Here is a 26,517-nt window from a genome sequence, read left to right as displayed (position 1 = left end):
CTAAACATTCATGGAGCACCTTTGGTGGTGCTGTGTGGGGCACTCTTGGGCTATAGAAGGAGATGTTGATACTGATTTTGTCCTTGAGCCTTGGGTTGTTTTTTTTTAATCATCTCTACCACCTATAAGGCAGATATTAGCTCATGAAACAGATGACAGAGCAAACTGCTACTCTTTGGTGCAGAAGTGTTACCAATGTGCAAAGGTCTTTGCTTGCTAGAGGGGGCAGGGAATACTTCCTGCCGAAATAGGCATTCCTGTGGATGTTATAATTGACAATCCGTAGCCTATCTTTTGTGACAAATGCCTATCTGACCATGATACTTTCTTAAGTTTTCAAGGATCCTAGTGTAAGTATTGCTACTCTTAGAAAAACTTGCTCTTTGCTTTTGGAGTATACCTTTTGAAGTAGAAAAACTTGAAAAGACCAACTTTACCACTTCATTCCCCCACTTTTAGAAATACATAAAGGGGGAGACAGGTCTGACTTGTAAGTTTTAGAGTGATTTGCCAGCCTTGTTTCAGTCATTTGAAGCACCCCCTGCAGTATCTAGCCGTTGGCACAGTGCATCAGAATAACAGGCTTAGCTGAAGGTGACCAAAACAGAGAAGAGTATACAAATGCCAAGAAGATCTCTCACGTGCTGTCTTTCTCTTTTTTTTAATTCAAATTTCACATCTGCCCTCTATTTTTAAACAGTTATTCTTTAAGTGATAGCGCATGTTTTACCAAGCCTCTTATTGGATTAGACATGTTTGAAATCCCCTCAGCTTTAACCTGTTCATTACTGCCTCCAAGAACATTCAGATAGTGTATATGGGGGAGAGTTTCCAAGATGTCAGCCTCCAGGGAGCCATTGTATTTTGGGGAGGGAGGGATCCAGCGGTTATGCTGTGTAGATTTTGGGGGGACCTTAGACTGACATTGCTTTAAGAGAAATCAAGTGTGGATGTAATGTGTGCAGCATTCTTGCTATTCATCATAGTTTTCCTACTCACATTTTAGAGTAGGAAGAGCTAACAGTTTTTGAGCTCTTACGTATACCCGGCACTGGGCTAGAAATTTTAAATATATTATCTCATTTAATTCTCATAACAGCTCTGAAAACCAGTTGTTATTAATCTCATTTTGGAGATGAGGAAACTATGGTCCAGGAATTAGGCAAAGATGCCACGGCTAGTGAGGGGTCTCATTCCAAAACTCTTTCATGGTCTTCCCAACAGATGTCCCCAACTTGGTGCTATACCTCTTGGGTCATAGCCCCCCTGACCTGGGGTTAAAAAGGAGCATAAAAAGCAGGCTTTATTTTGTGACCCTGAGCACCACTCCCAGCCTCTCCAGCCGCCCCAGCCAGCTCCTGCCGTGACCCCGGGGTCACATGTGCAGGCTGGGGAGGGCGATTTATCTCTTCCTGCATCACCAGGCGTCACCCACTGCCAAGGGGAGAAAGGGCTACGGGCTTGATCAAGTGTGTTGCATTTTCTGCTTTCCCGCATGAAATGTTGACATTTGCCTCTTGGAGCCTTTGTGTTTCATTCTCAGGATATCTGCTTGAAAGCCTTTTTTCCTTTAGTTTTCCAGTTTCTTCTTCATCATTTAACATACCAAAACAGGTTCCTCCTGGTCTCTTTCTCTCTCTCCCTCCTTTCCTTCCTCTCATCATATAATTAAAAGTCCTTTCAGGTTGTCTTCACCTTATCATTTCAATTGAATTGAAAAAAGATCCGACTTCCTGCCCTTGTGTCTTCCTGATGCTGAATTTCAAAATGAAAGAAAAGTCCTTCCCCTGCCCCTTTTTTGCTTCATACTACCCCTTGAATAATTGTGTTTAAATCATGCTGATTTTGTCATTGATCTGCATTGTTGTACGGACTGAGTTTACCCTTTCCTGGCTTCAGAATTTCTTCTTTTTTGGCTTTTTCAAGTAATTAACAGGAAAAGGATTTTTCACCCTCCTCTCTCCTGATTACAGAAACACAATGATCAAACTCAGAATTTAACATTTCTCTTTACTCTTACTCAACTCCATATTCCTTTTGGGAAGTGCCACTTTCTTTTGTTATCCTCTACCACATGCAGAGGCACAAGTTCCAGAATCCCCCATGTTTACTGTTTTTTTTCAACGTAGCACTATATTAAAAAGTAATAAGGACTATATACACTATTGATACTATGTACAAAATAGATAACTAATGAGAACCTACTGTATAGCACAAGGAACTCTACTCAGTGCTCTGTGGTGACCTAAATGGGAAGGAAATCCAAAAAAGAGGTGATATATGTATGTGTATAGCTGATTCACTTTGCTGTACAGTAGAAACTAACACAACACTGTAAAGCAACTATACTCTAATAAAAATTTTCTTAAAAAGTAATGAGGACTTAATTTTGTAGCCATCCTCATTATGTAAATGATACTTTTCACAGTTGAAAGCATTATTGTAAAAATAATGTATTCTCATTATAGAAACTTAGAAAATGTGAATAAAAACTAAAATCACCCATAATCCTGCCACTCGGAAATAAGTATAAGTGTAAGTATAAGATATAATAAGTATAAGATTTATACTTGCCTACATTCCATTGTCTACATACATATTTGAACAAAGACATGACATACTACATAATAAAGCTTTTTTAGCTTTATAAATGTTTGATATTGTGTGCATTTTCCGATGTCCTTAAAAGTCTTCAAACACATATATCTTGGTTCTGTGATTTCCATCACTGCCATAATTAATTTTGTCATTCTCCTATCGTTGGGATTTCAATCGTTTCTAGTTTTTCACTTTTATAATCTCACTTGGTGAACATTTCGATACGTAAATCTTTTTTTCTGTTATTTTCCTTAAGATTAATGCCCCAAAGTTGAAATATTGGAGTTACGGGTATTTTAAGGATTTTAGAGAATTAAGCAATAGCTCTCTTCTACAAAGTAGTTGACATTTTAAAATTTTTACATAAATGTCAACTGTTTGTGTTAAGTTTGTTTCTAATAACATGCCAGTCTCATAGATTTGGGAAAGAATGTCGCTATTCTAGGACAAATGGTAGGTAAACTTAGAGAGCAAGAGGCAGAGGCAGATTTTTATGACTTCTAAGGGGAGTAGTCATGGGACAAAATGGGCAGTTCATTCAGCAAATCTTTATTGAGCATCTACTATATGCCAGATACTGTTCTGGACCTTGGGGGTACCATAGGGAACGAAACACAAAAATCCCTGCCCCGAGAGAACTTGTATTCTAGTGGAGGACACAAATAAGAAACAAAATAAAGACATCAAATATATGGCATGTTAATTGACAATAAAGGCTATGAAGAAAAATGAAGATGATGTTCTGTGAGGTGTCTGGGGGTGATTTTGAATAGGGCATTCCCAGGATGCCTCCTTGAGAAAGGGACAGGTGAGCAAAGACTTGCAGGGAGGTGGGAGTAGGCCATGTGGAGTACTGTGCGGCGAGGGAGTGGTCCGTGGGGACAGACTGCAGCCAGGAGAGTTGGAATCTGTTCTTCTGAGGTCAGATCCCAAGTGCAGTTGCTGAGTTGACAAGGTGGGGGAGCCAGAACCCCACAGCACCAGTGTTTAGATGAGATAAATTTTTTAAAAAATCAGCACACAACCAAAACCCCATTCTCTTATCTTTGCCCTGATATGGCCATTTGGAAATGCCCACTGGGCACAGCCAGGAAATCTTTACTCAGATGATCTTTGCGCAGTGGAATTGTGCAAGGAGTTTACAAGTTCAGATTGGACAGAGAGGCGGTCCATTTCAGAAAACAGTGACAACTGACTGAACAACAGTGGTGACTCAGAAGGTCTCAGTCCAGGCTGGTTCTTATGCCCCAGAAACCTCCGATTAACCAGTCATCTCGAGGCTGGTTTATTTCCTCTCTCTCATGGCTCAGCGCTCCTAGAATTACAAACACAGCTCAGAAGCCAACCAGAAACCCTACTGCTTTGGGCTACCGTGGGTGTGCCAAAGCCCCTTTGGGTGCTAGGGTAGGAAGCAGGTGTGTGGGTCACAAGGTCAGGCAGAGTTTCTGTTGTCAGTCTTCTCGGGTTTGGGGGCCAGATACTCTCTAAGATGTCTGACTCAGCAGCCATCCAGAAAGTATGATGTTAAATCTTTGATCTGTAAACAAAACAAGGGAGCCCATCTCACCAGGTGGGCTGCCAGGAAAGCCCTGGCAGGTAATAGAAGGTGCAGGATCTGGGAATGAACCTGGGGGTCAGAGTTTTAGCCCAGCTCTGACCCCCAACACACTGAGAACCTTGGGCAGCTCGTTTTGCTTCTCTCTCACAGGCTCAGCTTCCCCATCTGTAAGGTGAAGGGATTAAACTAACAGACCTCTTAGCTCTTCACAGTTCTGATAGTCAGAAACTATTCCAGCACATTCATATATATAGTACGTTGAGTACTTGCTCTATACCAAGGACTTTGAGGATGCACAGGAATGTGACAGTATTTGCTTTGATGGAGCCTGCAGTTGAGTAGGGGAGATATATTATTCAGTAAGATATTAACACAGCTATTATTTCTTAAAGAAATGATATTCTAGGCACAGCATTGCACTTTTGTTGTTTTATTGCAATCCTCACAAAAACTCAATGAGGTAATACCATCATTGTCTCCAGTTTGCAAATGGAGAAACCAAGTCACAGAGTTAGTGAGCGAATCTACCTTAGGGGTAACAGAGTTAACCCCTTTGTTTTCCATTGCAACACAGTTGCCATCTTTCCCACCAGGGAATGTTTGAGAATTCTAGATTTCAAAGATGACAGAGAAGAAGGGAGGCTCTGAATTTTGCTCTTTCGGCTTGTGTAATCCTGACTCATCTTCACTTATTAGTTGTATGATGGTGAGCAGGTCAACTTACCTTCCTGTGAAATGGGTATGTTGTTTGCTGTCTAACTCACAGAGAAGCATTATCATGAAGCATCTTCTCTGGGGAACGGTCTTTAAAAACGCTGAGGGCTGCACAAATGTGCAGGATGTTGATCTCAGTTCTGAGGTGCGAAGACAGGGCTATGTTTTTTTTTCCCCACAGGGTAGCACTGTGCGTTGAGGAATGATGGTCCCAAACAGTCTCTGGTGACAGTCCATTGACACAGACCCACTCCACATGACTTGTTCCCTTGACCAAAGAAGAAAGAAATTGAGTGACAATGTTCATAAATAGGCCTCTGTCTTCTGCTTTTCTGGGAGCCAGACCGTGATTTATCCTTAAAGAAAAACAAATAGTGCAGAAGGTGCAGACATTGCCTTGAAAGAACCCAGTTCAGTGTGGGTTCAGACATCTTCCTTCCAGGAAAAGAGTATCCAGATCTCCCAGCCCCGGTCTTGCTTGTCCAGGCTCCTGGGAAGTCTGCTGGGGGTCTTCTCAGGGTCTTCTGAGGCTTCTTGAGATGAGGTCGGGCTTCCAGGGAGAGCCTCTGTGTTCCTGAGCTTTCTAGTGATGCAATCCTTGGTGAGGCAGGGAAACAAAAGGCTGATATTTTGGAGGGGGAAGAGCCATCTCTGGGGGATCATTTTTTATGAACCAAAGACACTTAAGTGTTGCCGATTTATCTTAATAGCAGATACTATGAGCAAATGTCCCAGTTGCCTCTTTGTACTTCTGGCAAGTATGGATGAGAAATGGAATGGAGCAGACCCAGTCAGAGCTGGCTAGCCCAAAGTGTAGAAGTCTTAATCTTCCTCCCTCCAGATATGTAACTTAGAAACGTTTCCAAAGTTTTCCAAGTTGCAGGTGGACACCCAGCTTTGGCAAGACGCAAAGCAGGTTCCATCACTAGGTTTTCCGCTTCCAAAAAAATTATCTTGGGCTTGAGGGGAGAGACACCTGAATCTTCCCTAGGTAGTTAGCTCAGTTACCACGTTCTGGTTCTAAAGGTACTATTTCTGTATAAAGAAACCTTCTTTAATCACGCGAAAAGCCCTCCTGCTTGTTGTACACATGATTGGGATTTCTCAGAGGACACTGCAGGACTAGGCTGCATATCCTCCTCTGTCAGGGCTGGAACAAGACCACGCTGAACCCAGCGCCTTAGAAGGTGGAGTATAAATTTTGTTAAGGCCGTGTTGAATGTTGTAACATTTACTAATCCTTATTAGATATGGATAAATTCTCATGGCTTAATTTGGCATGTTGAGCCAGTTGTTCAGATTGTCTTTGGAGACTGGAAAGGAAATGCAACTTTAGTGTAATTTTTCTCTTGTTTCTTTAGAAGGGGACATAATTTTTTATTGTTAGCTGGTGGAAACTTTGGTGAATTGTGGCCAACTGTGGCTTACCCCCACAGGAAGAAAGCATCAGACTTTAGCTGAGAACATATCCTTTGAAACAAACCAGAATATTTGATTTTTGAAATATCTTCCCACTTTAAAAACATGCTGTCCAACAAATATTAATGTTCTGACCCAGACCAAGAGAACTGAGGAAGTAGAAAGCTATAATTTCTCTCTGAGGAAAATTTTAGAGTGATGTGTGATGCTTTAGTTTAGTAATAACTCCACTGAGCATGGAAATAATCTATGAGGATACAGGTACGGCCACAAGAATTCACAGAGCATCCTTTCACTCTTGGTTCTTACTTTCTCCAAAGTGGAAGGAGCTAGGTGTTGGCTAGATGTCAGGCATTTCATATTTCTTTACTAGGTCACCCACATATACATGACCTTGGGCACCTACTGTCACTTTACTTCCATCTCTGGAATTTGGTAAAAAAATACACTTGATAAAAGTTCTCCCTTTTTTTCTGCCAAACAGTTATTTTTTTTAATTGGAGTATAATTGCTTTACAATGCTGTGTTAGTTTCTGTTGTACAACGAAGTGAATCAGCTATATGTATACATATATCCCCTCCCTCTTGGACCTCCTTCCCACCCACCCCCCATCCCACCCATCTAGGTCATCACAGAGCACCAAGCTGAGCTTCCTGTGCTATACAGCAGGTTCCCACTAGCTATCTGTTTTACACATGGTAGTGTATATATGTCAATCCTAATCTCCCAATTAATTCCACACTTCCCTTCCCCCACTGTGCCCACCCATCTGTTCTCTACATCTGCGTCTCTATTCCTGCCCTGCAAATAGGTTCCACATATATGTGTTAGTATACAATATTTGTTTTTCTGTTTCTGATTTACTTCACTCTGTTTGACAGACTCTAGGTCCATCTGCATCTCTACAAATGACCCGATTTTGTTCCCTTTTATGGCTGAGTAATATTCCATTGTATATATGTACCACATCTTCTTTATCTGTTCATCTGTCGATGGGCATTTAGGTTGCCTCCATGACCTGGCTATTGTAAATAGTGCTGCAATGAATATTGCGGTGCCTGTGTCTTTTTGAATCATGGTTTTCTCAGGGTATATGGCCAGTAGTGGGATTGCTGGGTCATACTGAAAATCGTTGGATATTTTAAATCGCTTGGATTGAAATCTATTGTCCTGTTCTTTATTCTTTTTTTTAGCATCTCACATAGTTTGGTGGTCAGTCAAACATGCTCAGTAATCACCTTTAGGGGACTCAAATCTTGTCAATTCTGATGAGTTTGATCAAGTTTGGTGGTTATTGAATCAGTTGGCATTATAGCTGCAAAATTATTTAAGTGAGATTCTTGCTCTGTTTGTAATTACAGTTTTGTTCTAACAGATCTGTTCTGCAGATTTTTATGAGCAGGAATTCTCTTGGGCAAATCCACCATGATTCTCAGTGTGGTTAGGGCAGGCGATTTTCCACCCCTGGGGTGGTTTTTCAGAAGAGTGGTCATGTAAAAAAGACCATTTCTGTCCTCTTAGCAGCACCCAGTTTTCAGCTTCTGCTGAGAGCAGGATCCAAAATTATCCTATCTCCTTATGAAATTCTGTTGAAAAATGTTAGTCCCTGTACACTGTGCACAAAAGCCAAATTACTTTTGGAATGTTCTGTGGAACTCTGGGAATTCAGATAGGGATCAAGGAAACAGCACAACATCTTTTCCCCTCCTTTGCTCCGTCTGTTGATTGATTTGTAGGCAATTACTCTCCTTACCTTGAACCCTCTGAAGTAAAGTCTTGGGTCTAAATTCTATTGCTTTTTGTTGATTCCTTTATTTGTTTGTTTTTTAAGTATTATATTTTGTTCCCAAAGTCAGAGAATGCAGAGAAAAGTTCTGGGAAAGCAGAGGAGGGCTCACTCTCCATTTAAAGCAGTATTCTCCTAAAAATTTGCCAGGAAGTTAAGGTGTTTCTCACATCCTTTACACTGCTGAAACGTGAATCAAAGAAAGAGCTTCTGGAACAAACCAAACAAAAACCACACACTTATTCAGGGACAGAGTCAGAATATGCTCATGCTGGATTTTATACTCAACAACGCCAGGATCTTTATGGCATATAAGCTTCCCAAAACTTCACAGAGGCATCCCTAAAGAAGTGAGAAACCTTGAGAAAGAGGAAGAAAGGATTCTTTCCTGATTATTCTTCAGTAGTAGCATACCAAGAACAAATAGTGAAAAATACTGGACCTTTTCTAAGTTATTCCCAGCTTGGAACTTCCACAAGTCTTAATGCTGTGACCCATAGTCTCATAGATAAAGAAGGAAGGTCACAAATTACAGTGGAAAATAAAAGGAATTTCTGGTTCTCTGTAGTGTTTCTGGCTGTCTCAGGCATAATTCTCAAAAAGAATTTATGTGTGGCTTAAAGTTTAAAATAGTTACATTAACTGCAGCAGCAGTTCCTAAACCTGTCTCTCTTTTGACATGGACATTTGAGATTCTTCCCCACCTTCACCAAATACCAACTGGAGGGCCAACCCAATGACCTACACCCTCAGAATTTCAGAGGAAGGACACTAAAAGCTGATGGATCCCACTGACAGACCAGCATTTGGGAGGCATTGAGGTACTAAAGGAGACCAGCAACCCTTACGCCCCTGAAGGTGGGAATCCTTGGGTCACCAAATGCTCACTCTCTCTTTATAGATATCCTTGCAAATTCAGCTACTGTAAACGTAAAGTGAATGGCAGGGTTTGGGCTGGCCTTTGGCTGCAATTGTAACCAGAAGAGGTGGAACTGGGGGCTGATACAGGACCATGTAACAGGAGTGAGGGTGGGAGTGGAAATAAGCCTGTCAGCACAGGGCACACAATGACAATGGGTAAGAGAGACAGTTGATCAACAGAGGTTACTCAGCACAAAGAGAATTTGAGCCTTGTTCCAGACATTCTAGGGCTATAAAAAGGAATCAGAAGCCACAGACTGAACTCAGGTACCTAGAGCACCTCTCTTGATATCTAGCAGCCTAGGCTGACGATGCCATTTGCACAGAATCAGAGAGGTTGAGTAACTTGCTGGTAGTTAAACAGCTATTAAGTGACTTAACTTTGACCATTTAATCCAGGCCTTCTGACTCTGCTTCTACTTTTCTTTATTCTCCAGGATACTTCCAGTTGTGGAAATTGTCTTAACAGGGTACATTTGAGCCTGGCTGTGACCTGGTTTTGTAGGGAGGAGTCGCTCCTGACAAGGGAAGCACCAGGGTAGAGATGAATGGGTGTGGACGTGGGATTAGAAATAGAGCATCCTTGTGGAGAGTTTCTGTGGAGGAAGCTGGGAAGAGGTCACTTGTTCAGGAGGAAAGAGGGAGGTTGGCCTTGCCCGGCAGCTGAACTGTTTCTATCTGACAAACAAGATGATAGGGAACTACTCCGTATTCTTCAGGGAGAGTAAGATATGAAAACTGTCAACGTGAAGCAAGTTTGAAACCAGCATTTTTGATGAATGATAAAGTGGCTTCTGAGATTCAATTCCTGGGTCATTTCTGCCCATGAGACCTTGCCCTGCATTTGATGAAGCTTGGGCACCTCCCAGGTCATGGTCTTGTTTTCTGCATGCTTAAGAGTAGTTGGCCAGTAATGATTTGAGTCTTTCATTAATGCATCCTCACCCCCACCATATTAAGGATAAAATAATAGCTTCCTTCAGTTAAACAGCCCATGAGACATGGACATTTTCGGTCTTTTCTTGGAAGCACAGATGTCAAATAGTGTCCTATAATGTTTCAGGACCTGAGAGGAGATCCTTGGGCCTTTAACCTTAAAATTCCAGAACTAAGGACCTTATTTTGCTACCAGTTTCCATCTCAAGTTTGTTCCTAAATGATCATTATGGTGCATGATTCTTTTCATGGTTTATTTCCCAAAATAAGGGGGAAAGAGAGAGAAAGGGGCGGGGTGGGGGCGGAGCTAGAGAGAGTGCCTACCATTTGATTTTGGGTGCTGTTTTTTGTTGTTGTTGATTGAGTGGGACCTGGTCGGAAATGTCCTCAGGCACGTGCTATTTCTGAGCCGTAATTATGCTTTTTAACCCACTCCTTTATCTCTGGGTCCTTAATATCCAGCTCCTGTGTGATTATCAAGTTCAGTGTGTGGGAATGAGACAAATATTTTTTGCATGAGTTTAGCCTATACATTACTGCAATGCCGTGTTATTACAAGATATTTCCTAAACTCAGAGATCTACTGTTAACTCTCTCATCTTGAAAAGACCCAGCAAGGAGATACTCCCAATCTTTGGCCCATGGTGCAAAACTCAGATGGACACTGACTTGATCCAGATGAGGGCCCTAGGGCTCTTGGGGGAGGATTTGAATTTGGCACTAGTGCATTGGTCCTGAGCCTGACCTTGGGAACCCTTCCTTTTCCATCCAACGGTATTGTGTAGCTACAGCCAGGACATTCATTCCAACTGTGAAGGACATGCATTCTTTAGTATTTGATAGGGGCCAGGTTTGTTCATTGTCTCTCCTGGAGGAAGTTTACTGTGCTAGTTTGCTAGACTAGAGAGAGATTGGTTAAGAGTAATCAGAATTTTAAAGGACCAGGCTGAAAGGAGGGGAGCTGTGGCCTGGTCTGTTTTTTGAAGTTCACCAAAATAGAAGACAGCAGAAGTCTAAGTTCTCCAAGGTCAGTCTCAGGAATCTCTTCCCCTAAACTAAAATTATTTTGATACCATTCCCCCCTAATCTGAGAAACAACTTATATATCAGCAATTTTGTATATGGAGCACAGAAAAGTTTTTATTCTTTCATTTATTATTTCCTGTCATTTATTAAACATTCAAATAATATAGAAAGAAAGAAAGGAGGAAGTCAACTCCCTGAAATTCAAGCACCTAACAATAACCGTCAGTATTTTGTGCTCATCTTTCTGGACTTTTCTCACATATGCAAGTATGTATGTGTGTATCCATATACACACATACCTATATGGACATGTTGTTTTCCCACCTGCTTCACCGTCCATTCAACTATATTTTGTGATACTCTTTCCTTCTGATGAATATAAATATACATCACTCTTGAACGGCTTCTGAAGATTCTACTATATGAGTAATGAATATTCAGTAATTTGATGTTATGGGTATTTTGTTTACTTCTCATTAATTGCTCCTGTGATCCACATCCAGTGAATATCCTTGTATCCTTTTCATTCCTGTGTATCTGTCCAACTTGCTTTTCAGGAGACTTTTAGACCCCAGCCTGTGCCTATTTGGAATTTTCATAGGTAGTGCCAAGTTGCCCTTGAAAAAGTTTATACCAATTTACGATCCTGCCAACAGTGTATGAAAGTGCCTAAAGGAGGAAAATTAACTTTCCCTTTTCTTAAGCTTTTCTAAATTGTACCCACCTCCTGAGCATTACCACCAAGTGCTGAAAAGAAACATGTGTTTACGAAGTACTGTAGGTTTGATATTGATCCACACCCAGATTCCAGAACAAGTTATTCAGTCAGTGGTTTATGAAACTTGGAATAAAATTGATAATCTCTAATCTTTATTTGTTCACTAAGATTAGGTATTGCCAAACTCACACTGTTTTTTGGAAGGTTAATACAAAGGCAGGATTTCAGCTAAGCATTCAACACCAACTTGTGTGTGTGTGTGTCTGTGTGTGTGTACTTTTTACCAGATGATTAAACAACTCAACCCTAGGCAGGTTGGTTAGGGAATCCTGTCATGTCAGCAGGGAGGTTGCCAGAGGTGCCCAACTGTCACCATCGTATACAGCCTTTGATAATACACTTTTTGAAAGCGTGATGCCTCAAAGCTGGGAAGGTTAGCTAAAACAGTGGAAGACAAGATTAGAATTGACAAGTATCTTAGCAAGTTTAGTTAAGATAAATGTAAAGCAAATATTCAGTAATGAAAACAATGAAGTTTATATTTAGAATTAAAATTCAGGGGTGTGTGTGTGTGTGTGTGTGTGTGTGTGAATGGAAGGGAAACTGCCACCAGGATATGAGTTTAATCAATTGCAGATTTGAATATTAGTCATCATTGTACAGCAGATGCTAAGAAATCAATGAAATGTAAGAATGTATTGATTGTTTTAAAATAGTGTTTAGCACAGGTAAGGACACATGTGAAGACTTGGATTCAGACTCTGTTCAGGGAATTATTCTCTAAGAGGAGCCCTGTCACACTGTAATAACCCCATGTATGTTAGGGTACAGAGAGGGGACTAAAAGAAGTGGAGGATGACTGGTTGAGAGGGCAAAGAATGGTTAGGCTATGTAAGCTAGAGATCAAGGGCATAGCTGTATTTAAATGTCTAAAGACCTGGGTCCCCTCCAAAAGGCAGAATTAGAAAACTGCAACCAAAAAGCTCAAAATATGTACGGAGGAGGAGGAACATCCCATTTAAGCCATTTAATAAATTGTGTCATTAGGTACGGAGTTTCCCATCTCTAATGGTAACGCATCCACCAGGGCTGCTATGCAGGGAATTCCTGTTTGAGGAAAGAGGGTTATATTAATTCTTTCCAGCAACACATGCATGATGAATGGCATTAACATACCCAACACTCTCCCACGGATGGCCTAGACTTTGAAGAAACCCAAAGTCTTTCGCAGAGGAGTAAAGGACCATATTGGCTGCTAACGCTAGGACTCCTGCTAACGGTCCACCAGTAACCACCAGCTGCTAGAGCTGTGGCACAAAGGGAAGGGGACTGACTCTTTTTGCATTCCAAAACACCAACTAGCTAATATTTCCCCCTTTTCTCTCCTGCTTAAGTGAACATGTCAGATGGTAATGTGTTTGAATGATTGGGTTCCAAGGTACCCTCAAGTCACCTCTGTCTGTGCATACTTCCTTCTCCTCCCATAGCCTGTTCTTATATACTTTCTTCCCTTTTGTAGTTAGGCTCTTCCCTTCCTGAAAGCAGCTCCCACAGATTTTCCTTATGTATACAATTATTCTCACAACCAATAAGAAAATGTCCCCAACAAACCCCCCAAAAAGAGGACAAAAGGACGTGAAAAGGAGGCTCCTCTGATAGTGAAATAGAAATGGCCAATAAATTAATGAGAAGATGCTCAGCCTCAAATTATAATTAGGGAAATACGAATGAGATACAGTTCTTCATGGATTAGACTTTTGAAGATTAAAGGGTTTGAAGAGATTCTGTGTTGGCACAGTGTAGGCAAAGAGGTGCAGACTGGAAGTTGACCAACATTTTTGAAGGGAAATTTGGTAAGATCTTTCAAAGTTTAAAATGGGATCTCTACTGAATCTCTCTTTTCCTAGTACATTATAGAAACAACTGTTACACGTTTCAGCATCCATCCTTGTTGAGAACAAGCGCATGAGGACAGGCAAAGCTGTCCTTTTGGAAGAGTATTCTTTGAGGCATTGTTGGAATAATGAAAAACTGGAAATGACCCAAACGTTCATCGCTCATTCAACTAATATTTACTGGTGCTGACTATGTGCCCGGCAGCGTTTTAGGTGCTTGGGATAAATCTTTGAACAAAATAAACAAAGATTTCTGCCCGCTGTTTTAGTGCATTGATAGAGGACCGCATAGAATGGAATCATACATAACCATTAAAAATGAGGTATTTCTACATGATCTTGACATGGAGAGATGGCCAAGACTTCTTGGACATTTTATTTTTAAAGGGTGTGCATATTTCCTTGCTTGCATTATGCACAAAAATGTTCTGGAAAGACTGGCAAAAATCCTTAGAAGTGGGAGTGGATATTGGGGTAGGAGAAGGGGGAATTTTAAAAAATAAACTGTTTTATACTATTTAATTGTTCATATCTAGCATGTTTGATTCCTATAATAGAAAAGTATAGATGTTATAGAAAAAGAAGAAATTAGAAAAAGCTAAAGCAGTAGTTCTGCTGGAAAACTAAGGCTCATATTTCAAAGAAGATGGAAAATTCCTTAACCTATCTGTAGGCATTGAGACCAAAGTGATTAGGTGTTTGATGCTGTTCAGACTGCAAGAATGGAAATTAATACCATAGTACTTTGGAATGCAAAATGAAAGACATGAGATGGGCCTGTGGTATTCCTGGTCATGGGCATGGTGGACTTGTCTACACGTGCAAATCAAATGGGAAGGCAGCCAGGGGCAGGGGAAGGGCCTGGGGTCCACAGTCAGGTGTTCTGGGGCTTTCTCCTGGGTTTGTGATTGACTAATGTTCAACCTCCTGGAGCCTCATTCTCCCCTTCTGTAAAATAGTGAACTTGGAGTCACTGATTTAAGGTGTGGTCTAGCCTAACTTTACATGAATCTGGATTATTCTGGCAAGTCCTCATTTGTAGGAGAGAGATTTGAAACAGCGGCTGAAATCTCAACTTTCCAGTTACCCACGTCCACCTAGCGCTTTGAAGAAACTTTAGTTACGTAGTACTTTAATATCTGTTTTTGTTTAGATTCAAGTTTAAATACTTTTGGATTTTTTTGTAGTTATGCTATTTCAACTCCAGGGTCATGGAAGACCAGGTTTTTTGGAGTCAACCTTAAACAGATAACTAAGAGAAATTGATTTTCAAAATGTATTCTTTTTTTTTAATAGATTTTTATTGGAGTATAATTGCTTCACAATACTGTGTTAGTTTCTGCTGTATAACAAAGTGAATCAGCTATATGTATACATATATCCCCATATCCTCTCCCTCTTGAGCCTCCCTCCCACCCTCCCTATCTCACCCCTCTAGGTGGTCGCAAAGCACCAAGCTGATCTCCCTGTGCTATGCGGCTGCTTGCCACTAGCTATCTATTTTATATTCGGTAGTGTATATATGTCGATATATACTTCGCCCCAGCTTCCCCCTCCCCTCCCCCCGTGTCCTCAAGTCCATTTTCTACATCTACATGTTTACTCCTGCCCTGCCACTAGGTTCAGCAGTACCATTTTTTTTTTTTTTTAGATTCCATATATATGCGTTAGCATACGGTATTTGTTTTTCTCTTTCTGACTTACTTCACTCTGTATGACAGACTCTAACCTAAATGTCCATCGACAGATGAATGGTTAGAGATGTGGCACATATATACAATGGAATATTAGCCATAAAAAGAAACGAAATTGAGTCGTTTGTAGTGAGGTGGATGCACCTAGAGTCTGTCAAAATATATTTTGATGAATTAATTTGATGTGTTGGGAGACACACACACACACACACACAACAAAAGACAACATGAGTCAACACCCTAGGCATTTCCAGATGAAATTAGGACGTAATATCATCCTTTCTGGAAACTGGCTTGCTTTCAGATCCAAAAACCCAGATGTTCCACTTTGCCTCTTCTTTGGGGGTAAGATTTCATAGGAGAAGAGGTGATGGTTTTAAATGAGTTTTCATTCTTGTGTGCTGGGGGAATATCAGCCTGGAGAAGCATGTGAGGGGACCTGCGAATGACATGCCTGTGTTGTTTGTGTGTCTCTGGGAGGGTCTATGGAGACCTATCCAGAGTGGAACATGTGACTCAGACTCTCCTTCCATGTAGAACTAAATTGGTCCTAGTTAGGGCAAATTCAGAGTATCCCATATAAAGCTAGTAAGGGTACTGAAATCCAGACGGAGGGAGGACAGCACAGCAAGCAACCCAACGAGAAGATAAACGCCGGAGGGAATGTTTCATAGATTTGGTATTTGGGACACTCCACTGCCATTTCTCTCTTCCCATTTGTTTTTCAACTGATTGGAAAAGTACTAATGAGCGTGTTTACATTTTCTCCAGTTGTTTTACCCAAGTGTGAGACCAGCTGGGGAGAGGGGTTTGTTCCCTGTCCAAAGCCCTAGCTGTCTCTCCCTCTGTCTTCCTCTCACCCTCCGGCTGCCAGACCCCCTCTGCCCTGCCAAACCCCTCCTGGCCATCTCACCACCCCTCTCCCTGGGGTTCTCTCTGTGTTCAGCACTGGCCAGCAGCCCCACCACATGTTTTGCATTGCTCACACCCTCCCTTCTCTACCCGATTTGTTGTCATTTGTTCTGTTTTGTAGGGGATGAGGTACAGAGGAGGTCTTGGGTTTGTGCCCTTCCACTCAGCTTCAGAACTGGAGCCGGCCAGGGCTGCATTTGCTCCCATTTCTGTGCTGAGCTCAAAAGCCCCTGTAGGAGAAACGTCCTTGTGTACTCTCACAGCTCTTCAGGATGCATTTGCTCTCTCTGGGCTGCTCTGAATCTCTAGTGCCTGCTCTCTGTAACCCAACTCATTGTCAGTTGCTTCGCTCTTTCCTTCTGATGAGGGTGTCTCAAGCTTCTGTCATTTAGAAAACTGCCTTCCCAAGATTTTCCATGACATAATTTCTGTGAATTCTCTGTTGGATGTGGTTATAATTTATTCAGATATATTTTATAGCAAACGCATAACTATGAAAAAACCCCACTTACTCCCTGTGAATCATCTTGCATATCTCCAGGTATGTGGACACTTCTTAGCCCTTCCTGTGTAAGGCTCTCCGTCCCTTCCTGAAGCACTGCTGGGTTGCTCGGCCTTCATGTTGCCCTCAGAGTAGTCATTCGAGCTATCAGTTTCCAGTCTGTTGGCCAGTTCTGTTAGGCCATACCCTAAGATAGTTTGTAACATTCATTAGTTGAGGAGATGATTTGGTGATGCCAGTTCTGCCTAGACCAGTGATAATAAATATTTGTTGGATATATGAATTAAATGAAGACCTTTACTTCCCTTGTCAGCACAGTTTTATCTTTTTATTTTTTTTCAATGTCAAACATATTTAATCAACTATAAGTGCAGTATTACATATAAAATTTCACTGGGTCTTGATTCAGAAGTATTGGGTTCTGGTCAGTTCAGCTCTCCAGGATTTTTTTTTTTTTAACATCTTTATTGGAGTATAATTGCTTTACAGTGTTGTGTTAGTTTCTGCTGTATAACAAAGTGAATCAGCTATATGCATACGTATATCCCCATATCCCCTCCCTCTTGCATCTCCCTCCCACCCTCCTTATCCCACCCCTCTAGGTGGTCACAAAGCACGGAGATGATCGCCCTGTGCTATGCGGCTGCTTCCCACTAGCTATCTACTTTACATTTGGTAGTATATATAAGTCCATGCCACTCTCCCACTTCGTCCCAGCTTACCCTTCCCCTCCCCGTGTCCTCAAGTCCATTCTCTATGTCTGTGTCTTTATTCCTGTCCTGCCCCTAGGTTCATCAGAACCATTCTTTTTAGATTCCATATATATGTGTTAGCATACGGTATTTGTTTTTCTTTTTCTGACTTACTTCATTCTGTATGACAGACTCTAGGTCCACCCACCTCACTGCAAATAACTCAATTTCATTTCTTTTTATGGCTCAGTAATATTCCATTGTATATCTGTGTGCCACATCTTCTTTATCCATTCATCTGTCGATGGACACTTAGGTTGCTTCCGTGTCCTGGCTATTGTAAATAGAGCTGCAATGAACATTGTGGTACATGACTCTTTTTGAATTATGGTTTCCTCAGGGTATGTGCCCAGTAGTAGGATTGCTGGGTCATATGGTAGTTCTGTTGTTAGTTTTTTAAGGAACCTCCTTACTGTTCTTCATAGTGGCTGTACCAATTTACATTCCCACCAACAGTGCAAGAGGGTTCCCTTTTCTCCACACCCACTCCAGCATTTATTGTTTGTAGATTTTTTGATGATGGCCATTCTGACTGGTGTGAGGTGATACCTCATTGTAGTTTTGATTTGCATTTCTCTAATGATTAGTGATGTTGAGCATCCTTTCATGTGTTTGTTGACAATCTGTATATCTTGTTTGGAGAAATGTCTCTTTCTCTCTTCTGCCCATTTTTGGATTGGGCTGTTTGTGTTTTTGATATTGAGCTGCATGAGCTGCTTGTAAATTTTGGAGATTAATCCTTTGTCAGTTGCTTCATTTGCAAATATTTTCTCCCATTCTGAGGGTTATCTTTTCATCTTGTTTATGGTTTCCTTTCAGCACAGCTTTAGAGTCTGAATTCTAATGTCTGCACACAGCCTCCTCGTTTTTCTTTCCTCCTTTCTTTTCTTTTTTCTTCCTTTCTTCCTTCCTTCTTCCCTCCCTCCCTCCCTTCCTTTCTTCCTTTTTTCCAGGCCTCCCTTTTTTCTTTCTTATTTTTTTCTTTTTAGTTGAAAATTTGGGATTTGATTTTGAAGATCACTTTCTAAAGAAACTCATAACAGACCATGCACAGAATATGTCCTTAGTTAGTAGGAGAGTCTGGGGTTTTTTCAGAGACCCTCTATTGACTCTCTGAGTTGAAACAGTTTAGACTCAACATAAAATATGCCTTGTTTACCCAGGCTCTTCATGCTCTGCATACTGTTACAGTCCTTGAAGAGCTTGTCAGTGACAAGTAAGATAAATGAATGAAGAGGACTTTACAAGTGTTTAAAAGCTAAGTATAGCATGTGCTGTCCACTACTTAATTAAACAGACCTGCACTAAACTAAGTAACTTTGTGGTGGAAACTTCTAGGCCCTTCCCTTTCTGCAAGACCCCCACCACCTCCAACAGTGCTCAAGATGTTAGAAATTTCTTGGTTGTCTGCAGTTGCTAATGTGTTAGCCTAGGTTTGAAACCATCGTATTGGTTAAAGCATTAAAAATTAGTGTGGATTGTGGATAATGACTTTTGAATTTATATTAGGGCTTGGTCAGCAATATGGACTCCCTTGGGGCTCGATCAAGATGTTATAATGTGTCTGAGTTTCATCCTTTTCACAGAGAACTTTAAAAAAAAAAAAATGAGCTGCTTCTCTCATCAGCTCTGATTGGGGTCAATGTCCAGAGAGTCAGAGCCCATTTCCAACTCAATCTTAATTTTTATAATAAAGGGGTCAGTCTTTATGAATCTGAGCAGTAGGGTAGAGTGGTTACTTAGGAAGCTCTGACATCATAATCCCAAATCTATCATTTGTATGATCTTGGGTAAGTTTCTTAGTCTTTCTCAGTTTCTTTCTTTCTTTCTAAATACTACCTCTGCTATTATTTATTTTACTTTGACTTTCCCTTTTTACCCATGCATTACAAAGGCATTTTTCTCAAACTTATCCCACAATCTCAGCTCACAATATTGTAGCAAAGAAGGCAAATAGAGCTGTCATACTGGTAAGCCTCAGTTTCTTTATCTGTAAAGTGGGGATGATAGCAGCCTCTAGTAGGGCTGATAGTAAGGTCATATGCATTTGAGTTGCTCTTGGTTCTTCTGGGCTTCTGCCCCTGTGATAGCAGCTATTAAAGATTTTGAATATACCCCTCCCCGGCAACCTACATCAGAGCATTGGTGTGACTGACTAGAAGAGATGACAACAGCAAAGTGCTGTGCTTGGCACACAGCAAGGGCTAGGAAAGCCTAGTTATTATCACTGATATTCACGGGCGGCTCTGTCTCACAGGGCCAGCCTTCCTTCTGCTACTATTAAGGATACTAATCTCTACATCATTAGAAAAGTACATAGAAGTCTTTCTCTGTAAATAATTCTGCCCCCATGGGCTGCATTGGGTGATAGCGGAACAGAGTTGTTGATATTCTCAGCTATAATTGCTGCCCATAACCCTTTGGGGAATTCCTCAGGTTCCTAAGGTGACAGCAGGAAGTACTTTATCAGAATAATCTCCCTCCCTTGCTTTTAGAAGGGAAGGGAAAAGAAAAGAAAAGAAAAGCTACCAAAAAAGTACAGTAAGGAAGGAGAACAGATCAACATCTATTCATGTGGAGTTTGGTTCATGCTAAAACATTCTTTCCTCTCTTGCCCACTTTATAGATACAGGAACTGAGGCTCATGGAAAAATGATTCAGTTTGAGTCACAGAGTGAATATTCGGCAGCAACAGTGTTAGTGCTAGGCCTCTGTTACTTGCCTAAGAAAGTTGAGAGATCCATCTCCCTAGGTAATGAGAAATCTCAGAACTGTCCATGAAAAGGCCTGGTAGTCACAGAAATGTTAGTCCTGTGCAGATCTGAGACTTTTGCTGAGATTCCCATAAAAACAGACCCAGAGACAGGGATTTGGTGCAGGTAGTTTATTTGGGAGGTGATCCCAAGAAGCATGGTGAGAAGTGATACAGGGACGTGAAAGGCAGATAAACATGTATTAATGGGTAGTTTCCCAATGTAGTCAACCAGGGCTGCACCCTGCTGGGGACCTACTGAGAGATTCTGGAACACACCATAGTATGGTCCCACTAAGGGATTGGGGGTGCTGGTTATTTTTCCATCACGTCCCTCCCTCATAGATTGAGGGTTTTTCTAAGGGCATGAACTGCCCAACTCTTCTGTCTGCCCTGTTCCCTGGCGAAACTTGCCCCTGTGATCAGAGAAAGACCTCATGTAGAGAGAGGTGCAGGGGCTTGAGGTGGGAAGATAACAGCACATCCAGGACTGCCCATTCAATCTACAGGTGACCTCCAGGGTGGAACAAGAGGGTATGGGAGGGGCACTGACTTCCCTATAATAATTAAAAATAAAATAAAATAAGGGTACTTAATGAGTAGGTACAAAAAGAGCAGCCACACCGGCCATGGTGACTACTAGTGTTCTGTCTATAAATAAGGACTAAGGGAAAACGGCTTCAGCAAAGTTGGGGGGGAGAGTCTCATCAGTGTCCTGTTTGGCTGCAGATGGGCGGGAGGAAGGACTGATGAGCTGAATGGGTCGGAAGAGGTCAGAGCAGTTTTCAAGGCAGGACTGATGCTGCAGCAGTAGATTGTGTAGATATTTGTAAATACAAAGGTGTCCAGAGCCTGGCCCGTTTTCCCAGAGATGCCATAGTTTGACACGTGTGAGCATATGGCTATGGCTCTTCTTAACTTCTTTCCAAAATGCCCCAAGCTGGTAAATTCTGAGAAATAAGATAGGAATTATCATCTCAAATATTTTTCCTGCTCTCCCCACATCCAATAAAGGAATGAGGAAAGCACCATCCCAACACACACACACACACACACACACACACACACACGCACGCGCGCGATGTTTTGGGTTCCAGTTCCCCTCATTGACCTGTTTTTCCTCTCATGGCGATTAGAGAGTGAGTTTACCATGGAATCTCCCCAGGCCACTCTTCCTTCTAGCCATGTCCACACCAACTTTCAAATCTTGGCTCAAGGGTCATCTGACCTATGGAGCCTTATTGATGTCACAGCCCTTAGCTAGAGGGGATTTCCCCTGCCTCCAGACATGCATGTAAACCAAGCCTTTCTCCTTGTTTTTCTTCTCATACTGCGTTATAGTCCATCCTCTAATTCCTCATATATTTATCTTTGCTTTGTTGCATGCATCTGGCCTGTGACCTTACCCTTCATACACTACCGTAGGACTCTGGAGTCAGAAACCTGGGTTTAAGTCCTGTTCTTCTGCTCACTAGCTGAGTGATCATGGGCTTGGTTTCCTCAATTGTAAAAGACAGCTCATAAGAATAGCTATCTCAGGATTCAATGAATGCATTCTGCTCAGACCCTTAGCCTGGCACGTAATTGTTTTAGTCTTTACGGTTGCAGGAGTTTGGTGAGTGTTGAATGAATTTCTGTGCAATGTCCACAGTAGAAGGCAGACGCCCTTCAGTGACTCTTACTTACTCCCATAAGGTTCCCTAATGCAGCATATTCCCCTAATAGTTTCTTCACCCTCCTGCTTCATTTTGTCCTGCAAGAGTGACCCAAGCATTGGAACCCAGACCCCACTCAGTTATGATTCATTGCCGTGTGGGCCTGGTGGATGTTCAGGAAATCCCTTTCCTTTTCACTGTTCAGTTGTTGTCTGGTTTTTTCATCTTTAACTCAGAGACAAGAACTGTTGACCTTGCTCTAACTTCACAGAAACATGACCAGTAGAAGAGTTCTGGACTCTTTCGGATTTCCCTGGCAGGAAAGAGGGAGAAAGAAAACCTGAGAGAAGAAAGTGTAATTGCTATTGTATGGTATTATCTCCATATCCCATAACAACAAATCTTATTATATATTTTTTCTTATTTAAACCATAGTCATGAAGGTTTTATTGTTAACTTGATCCAGATGACTGATCAAAGCATAGTTCATTATTGCCACCTTGCTAAAATATTTTAAAGGCAGTTTTAATGTTACACTTTTATGGCTACATATTGCTGTTAAGCTATTGAGTCTGTTTCTAGTCAATCAAGGATTTTCATTTTGTTTCAAGAGCTCCTTGGATAAACTCTTCAGAAATGTCAAGAGAGATGGAGTATATGACACCTTTTCACAGATGGTGTTCATCAGGGATTTCAGTTAATGGATACAGTTTCAGTTTTCCATGGTTGACTTTGGGTGCTAATGGAAGTATTCTATAAAGATTCCTGTTCTTCCAAACGCTAGACGATAGGAAGGAAATGAACCCCATAACACTCCCACACTCTTTATTCTGAATGATGTAAGTACCCAAAGACAGGGAGTACTTCAGTAGGTCCATTATATTCAAGAACAGAATATTTCTCAAACAAGAACAATTTGACTTTTGTAACAGCTCCGAAACTATACATTTAACCTGCTCCCTCACTCCCGAGAACAACCACCACCAAAACCAGATGCACAACAGGGAAGGTTAAACTATCACATGAAGAGTTACATACTCACCTGGCTCGTCATAGATGCTAATTGTGTATTTTTTTCCTTTCATCTGTTCCAAAGTGGCCTGTTCATTCCTTCGTACATTTACACATTTATTCCACACACATTTACTTGCTACTTATATACCAGACTCTGTGCTAGGTGGTGAGTCCAAGGGTAATTCACACCTAGTGCTTCCCTCAAGAGAATTTCAACCTAGTGACAGAGAAAGCCCAGAAAACACGTGACTACTTACCATTCATTGCCATAAGTGCTATGATGGAAGCGGGTGGGGGTGGGTACAGCATTCTGGGAGAGGCAGTAGAGGGGCACTTAATCCCTTCTGAGGTGGACTTACGGAAAGTGGTTCTGGAGGTGATGGTGTTGAAGCTAAGACCAGAAGAACTAATGAGTATAACCCAGGTAAAGGGGGAGAGAATAAAAGGCATGACAGGACCAGAGATCAGCCTGTCCCAGGGCAGGGAGGGGAGGATAGGCAGCCGAGAGGTGAACAGCAGTTACCTCACAAGAGAGCTTCATAAGCTACGGAGGAGATGGGGCTCTTTCCTGAGGGCAGTGGGGAGCCTCTGAGGAATCTAAAGCCAGGTCGTAACAGAGGTCTGATGTCACTCTTGACTACAGATTGTGTTCAATGCGAGGCAAGAGTGTAGCAGGAGAACCGTTAGGAACCTATTGCCCCAGAGCAATAAGGTGGCGCCTGGAAGAAAGAGGAAGTAGAAAATGAAATCTGATGAGATTTGTCTCAGCAGTCATGACATAATACAGTAAAACCAATATAACACAGTTAGCCAGGGCGAACGTGTCAGGTCAGCAGTTTGGTAAACCCTGAAAAGGAAATAAAAATGGGCTTCAGTGAATTACTAAATGAGGCCATGAGTTGCCAAGTGCAGAGCTGTGGAAAGCTATCTAGTTCCAACTCTATATTAGCTTTCCCGGGATTTCAGTTATGACTGCCCCGAGGATTTGCTGTCTAAGGCTTTGTGGTGGGCACCTTGTATATCTCTGATGGCCACAGGGATGTGAACCATCACCTGGTAAACGTGTCTGGAAATATTTGAACGAATAGTATCCTTGTTCCAATCCTTCTTTAAATTTTCTGCAGTTTTTCTTCCATCCACCTTTTGGGAATGTTATTCATGGCTTTCTATCCTTCTAGACCATTCTTGGTGTGTTAGGAAACCAATATAATTGTGTGGAGATGAGGATAGGTAGTGTAGATTGAAAAAATTTTTTAAGAGATCCATTTCCAATTTCACAATTAAATGGGCAGGATTTGGTCAAACTTTTCTACGGAAGGGAAAACTAGCCACCAGCCTGTAAGAAATCGGTCATAGTTTAGGGGACGTGCTACAAGCAAGATAAATAAAAATGGTCTAAAATATCAGGCTAAACTCTCATTTTTCATCTCCATTTCACACTCCTCTCTTCCAGCCCAGACTAATCAAAAGAAGCCTCTTCCGCTCACAATTGCTCTGTGTACATTTCCCCCAGATCTGGTATTCACATGAACAACGTGGTTTATTTATATTTCAGCACCAAATTGGAAAGATGACATCATTCATTTACAGTCTTTATCCCATGACATGCCTATTCTCCAACACCTCATTTCAGCAGACACATTTAGGACTGCATATAGCATCTTGTTTAGCTTGTACATTCTTTTATGGGATACAGTTCAAAGGTAGGGAACTTTAAGCTTGTCGCTGGTAAGAAAATAATCTCGTAAAATCACAGGAGCTTCCCCAAAGGATAAGGGCATTATGATGTTTACAATAGCAGAGTTATTATTTGTTCATTTAGGCTTCATCATTCATTCTTGGGCGAGTCCCTTCCTTCTTGACCATAGCAGATCTTACAGCTCCCTTCAGACTTTTAGAATTCTATTAGAAGAAACAATTCCAGATTTATTAGTTCATGAGTTCAAAAGTATAGGCTCCTGACACTACTGGAATTTTAGGTGTAAACGCTGAATTTCACAATCTCGTGTATGAGAGATTCCCGGATAGGGGAATCTCAGCACTTGGTCGGCAACAGCTCCACTGACCTGCTGTTTCTCATAAGATGTAACTTGTCCATTGGGTCTTCTGACACTTTAAGTGGACAAGTGAAGGATGGAAATGCTGTCAGCTGCCAACGGTTGCCTGAGATATTTTAATTCGATTTTTAGGTGGCTCTTTCCCTCTACTTTTATTGTTTTTATCCACATACACGCATGTTTTTACGTCCGCTCTGGGGCCTTTCAAATACCGTACACATTTTTAAAAAATGGAGTGAGTAAATCATGAGACATCCTCTGTCACATAGAATTGCGACGTGAGGTGTTTCCAAAACATTTATGAGAAAGCTATGTCTACCTGTTCGGCTGTTGCCTTTTTTTGCTAGCAACACGGCTAAGAGAAAAGCCTAGTGATTGAGAATTGGAAGGCCCGGAAAATCTCCGTGTTCTATGTCAAGAAAGAGCCTCTGGGGGCTGAAATCTGTGCCTTGATTTCCTAGCTATAAATGAAGATAGTAATAATTCCTCCCAGGAAAGTTTTGAGGTTAAGTTAAGATCATACATGAAAAATACTATAAGAGTAGACTGCTAGGTCCAGAATTATTATCAGAGTATTATTTATATTACGTAGTAACATTCCAGCTGGCTGGGGGCTCTGCCAGCCTCTGACTTCCAGCTCTCTTAAAGTGCTGATGGCTTGGTGTCATGAGCCACCAGTGGTATTGTTATGGCAACTCATGAGATGTTCTCAACTCTTAGTGACCTTCCCTGGCTAAGGACAGTCATGCAGCTCGCCTCTAGAATGGCAGCGCCCTTCAGAATTATGGCCCCTTCTTTCTTTCAGTCACTGGTTGCAACAGCATGCATAATGTTATCTACATCTGCTTGGCCCCGTGTTAGATTCTGGAGAGAGGCAGATGAAAGAAACAGCCTCAAGTTTACTGACAAATGGACAGATAAATCGGTGGTTAGAGAGGGGTGGTAAGTAGGAGGCACACGTCACCTGCTCTCAAGGGTGGGGTCAGGAAAAGGCCAGAGACAGAAGTTAGAAGCAAGGGAAGGTGTCTGGGGGAGGTGTCACAGGCAAAGGAAACCACATGTATTAAGAAGGAGAAGTGTCTTCCAGTAAACAACAGCAACAGTAATAGTAATAACAGCATGACTTTTATTTCAAGCCCATTACGTGCCAGAGCCTGGACTGACTTGAAGTCCATCGCATCATTTTCTCCTTAGAACAACCGCAGGGAAGGGGGTACTGTTACTCCCATTTTGAAGTTGAGGAAATTGGGGCACAGAAATAGTTAACTCTCAGGAGACCACAGAACCGGCAAAGCGGTGGAGCGACACTTGAGCCCAGATGACCTTATCTCCAAACCCACACTTGTAGTCCTACATTTCCTGGCTTTCCCAGCTGGATATTTTTATCTGCCTTTTTCCATGGTCTTTAGGCAGTTTTCTAGATTCTGTGACCCTGTTAGGTCGATGGATCCGTGGGTCTCTTTCTTGCCCTACATAATAAAACAATACAATTCTATGGCCCTTGGGGTTTAACTCTGACACCTAGTTGTCTCATGTGACAAACATAACAGGGAGTAAAGCTCTTCTCCATCAACTTCGCTTTTTTTTGCTTAATTTCTTCAAAGAAC

At 41.6% G+C, this 26,517-nt stretch overlaps 1 protein-coding gene across 12 annotated transcripts in view; it reads left to right on the top strand.

Annotated features, from left to right (window-relative positions):
* The window catches only part of ERC2 (ELKS/RAB6-interacting/CAST family member 2), a 960,889-nt gene that overhangs the window by 733,695 nt on the left and 200,677 nt on the right, over nucleotides 1-26,517 (top strand). The gene's annotated exons all lie outside the window — the stretch shown is intronic.

The sequence above is a fragment of the Pseudorca crassidens genome, chromosome 10, assembly GCF_039906515.1.
Source record: "Pseudorca crassidens isolate mPseCra1 chromosome 10, mPseCra1.hap1, whole genome shotgun sequence".
NCBI classification, from domain to species: domain Eukaryota; kingdom Metazoa; phylum Chordata; class Mammalia; order Artiodactyla; family Delphinidae; genus Pseudorca; species Pseudorca crassidens.
The sequence above is the reverse complement of the archived record's forward strand: the minus strand, read 5'-3'. Positions and strand labels throughout refer to the sequence as shown.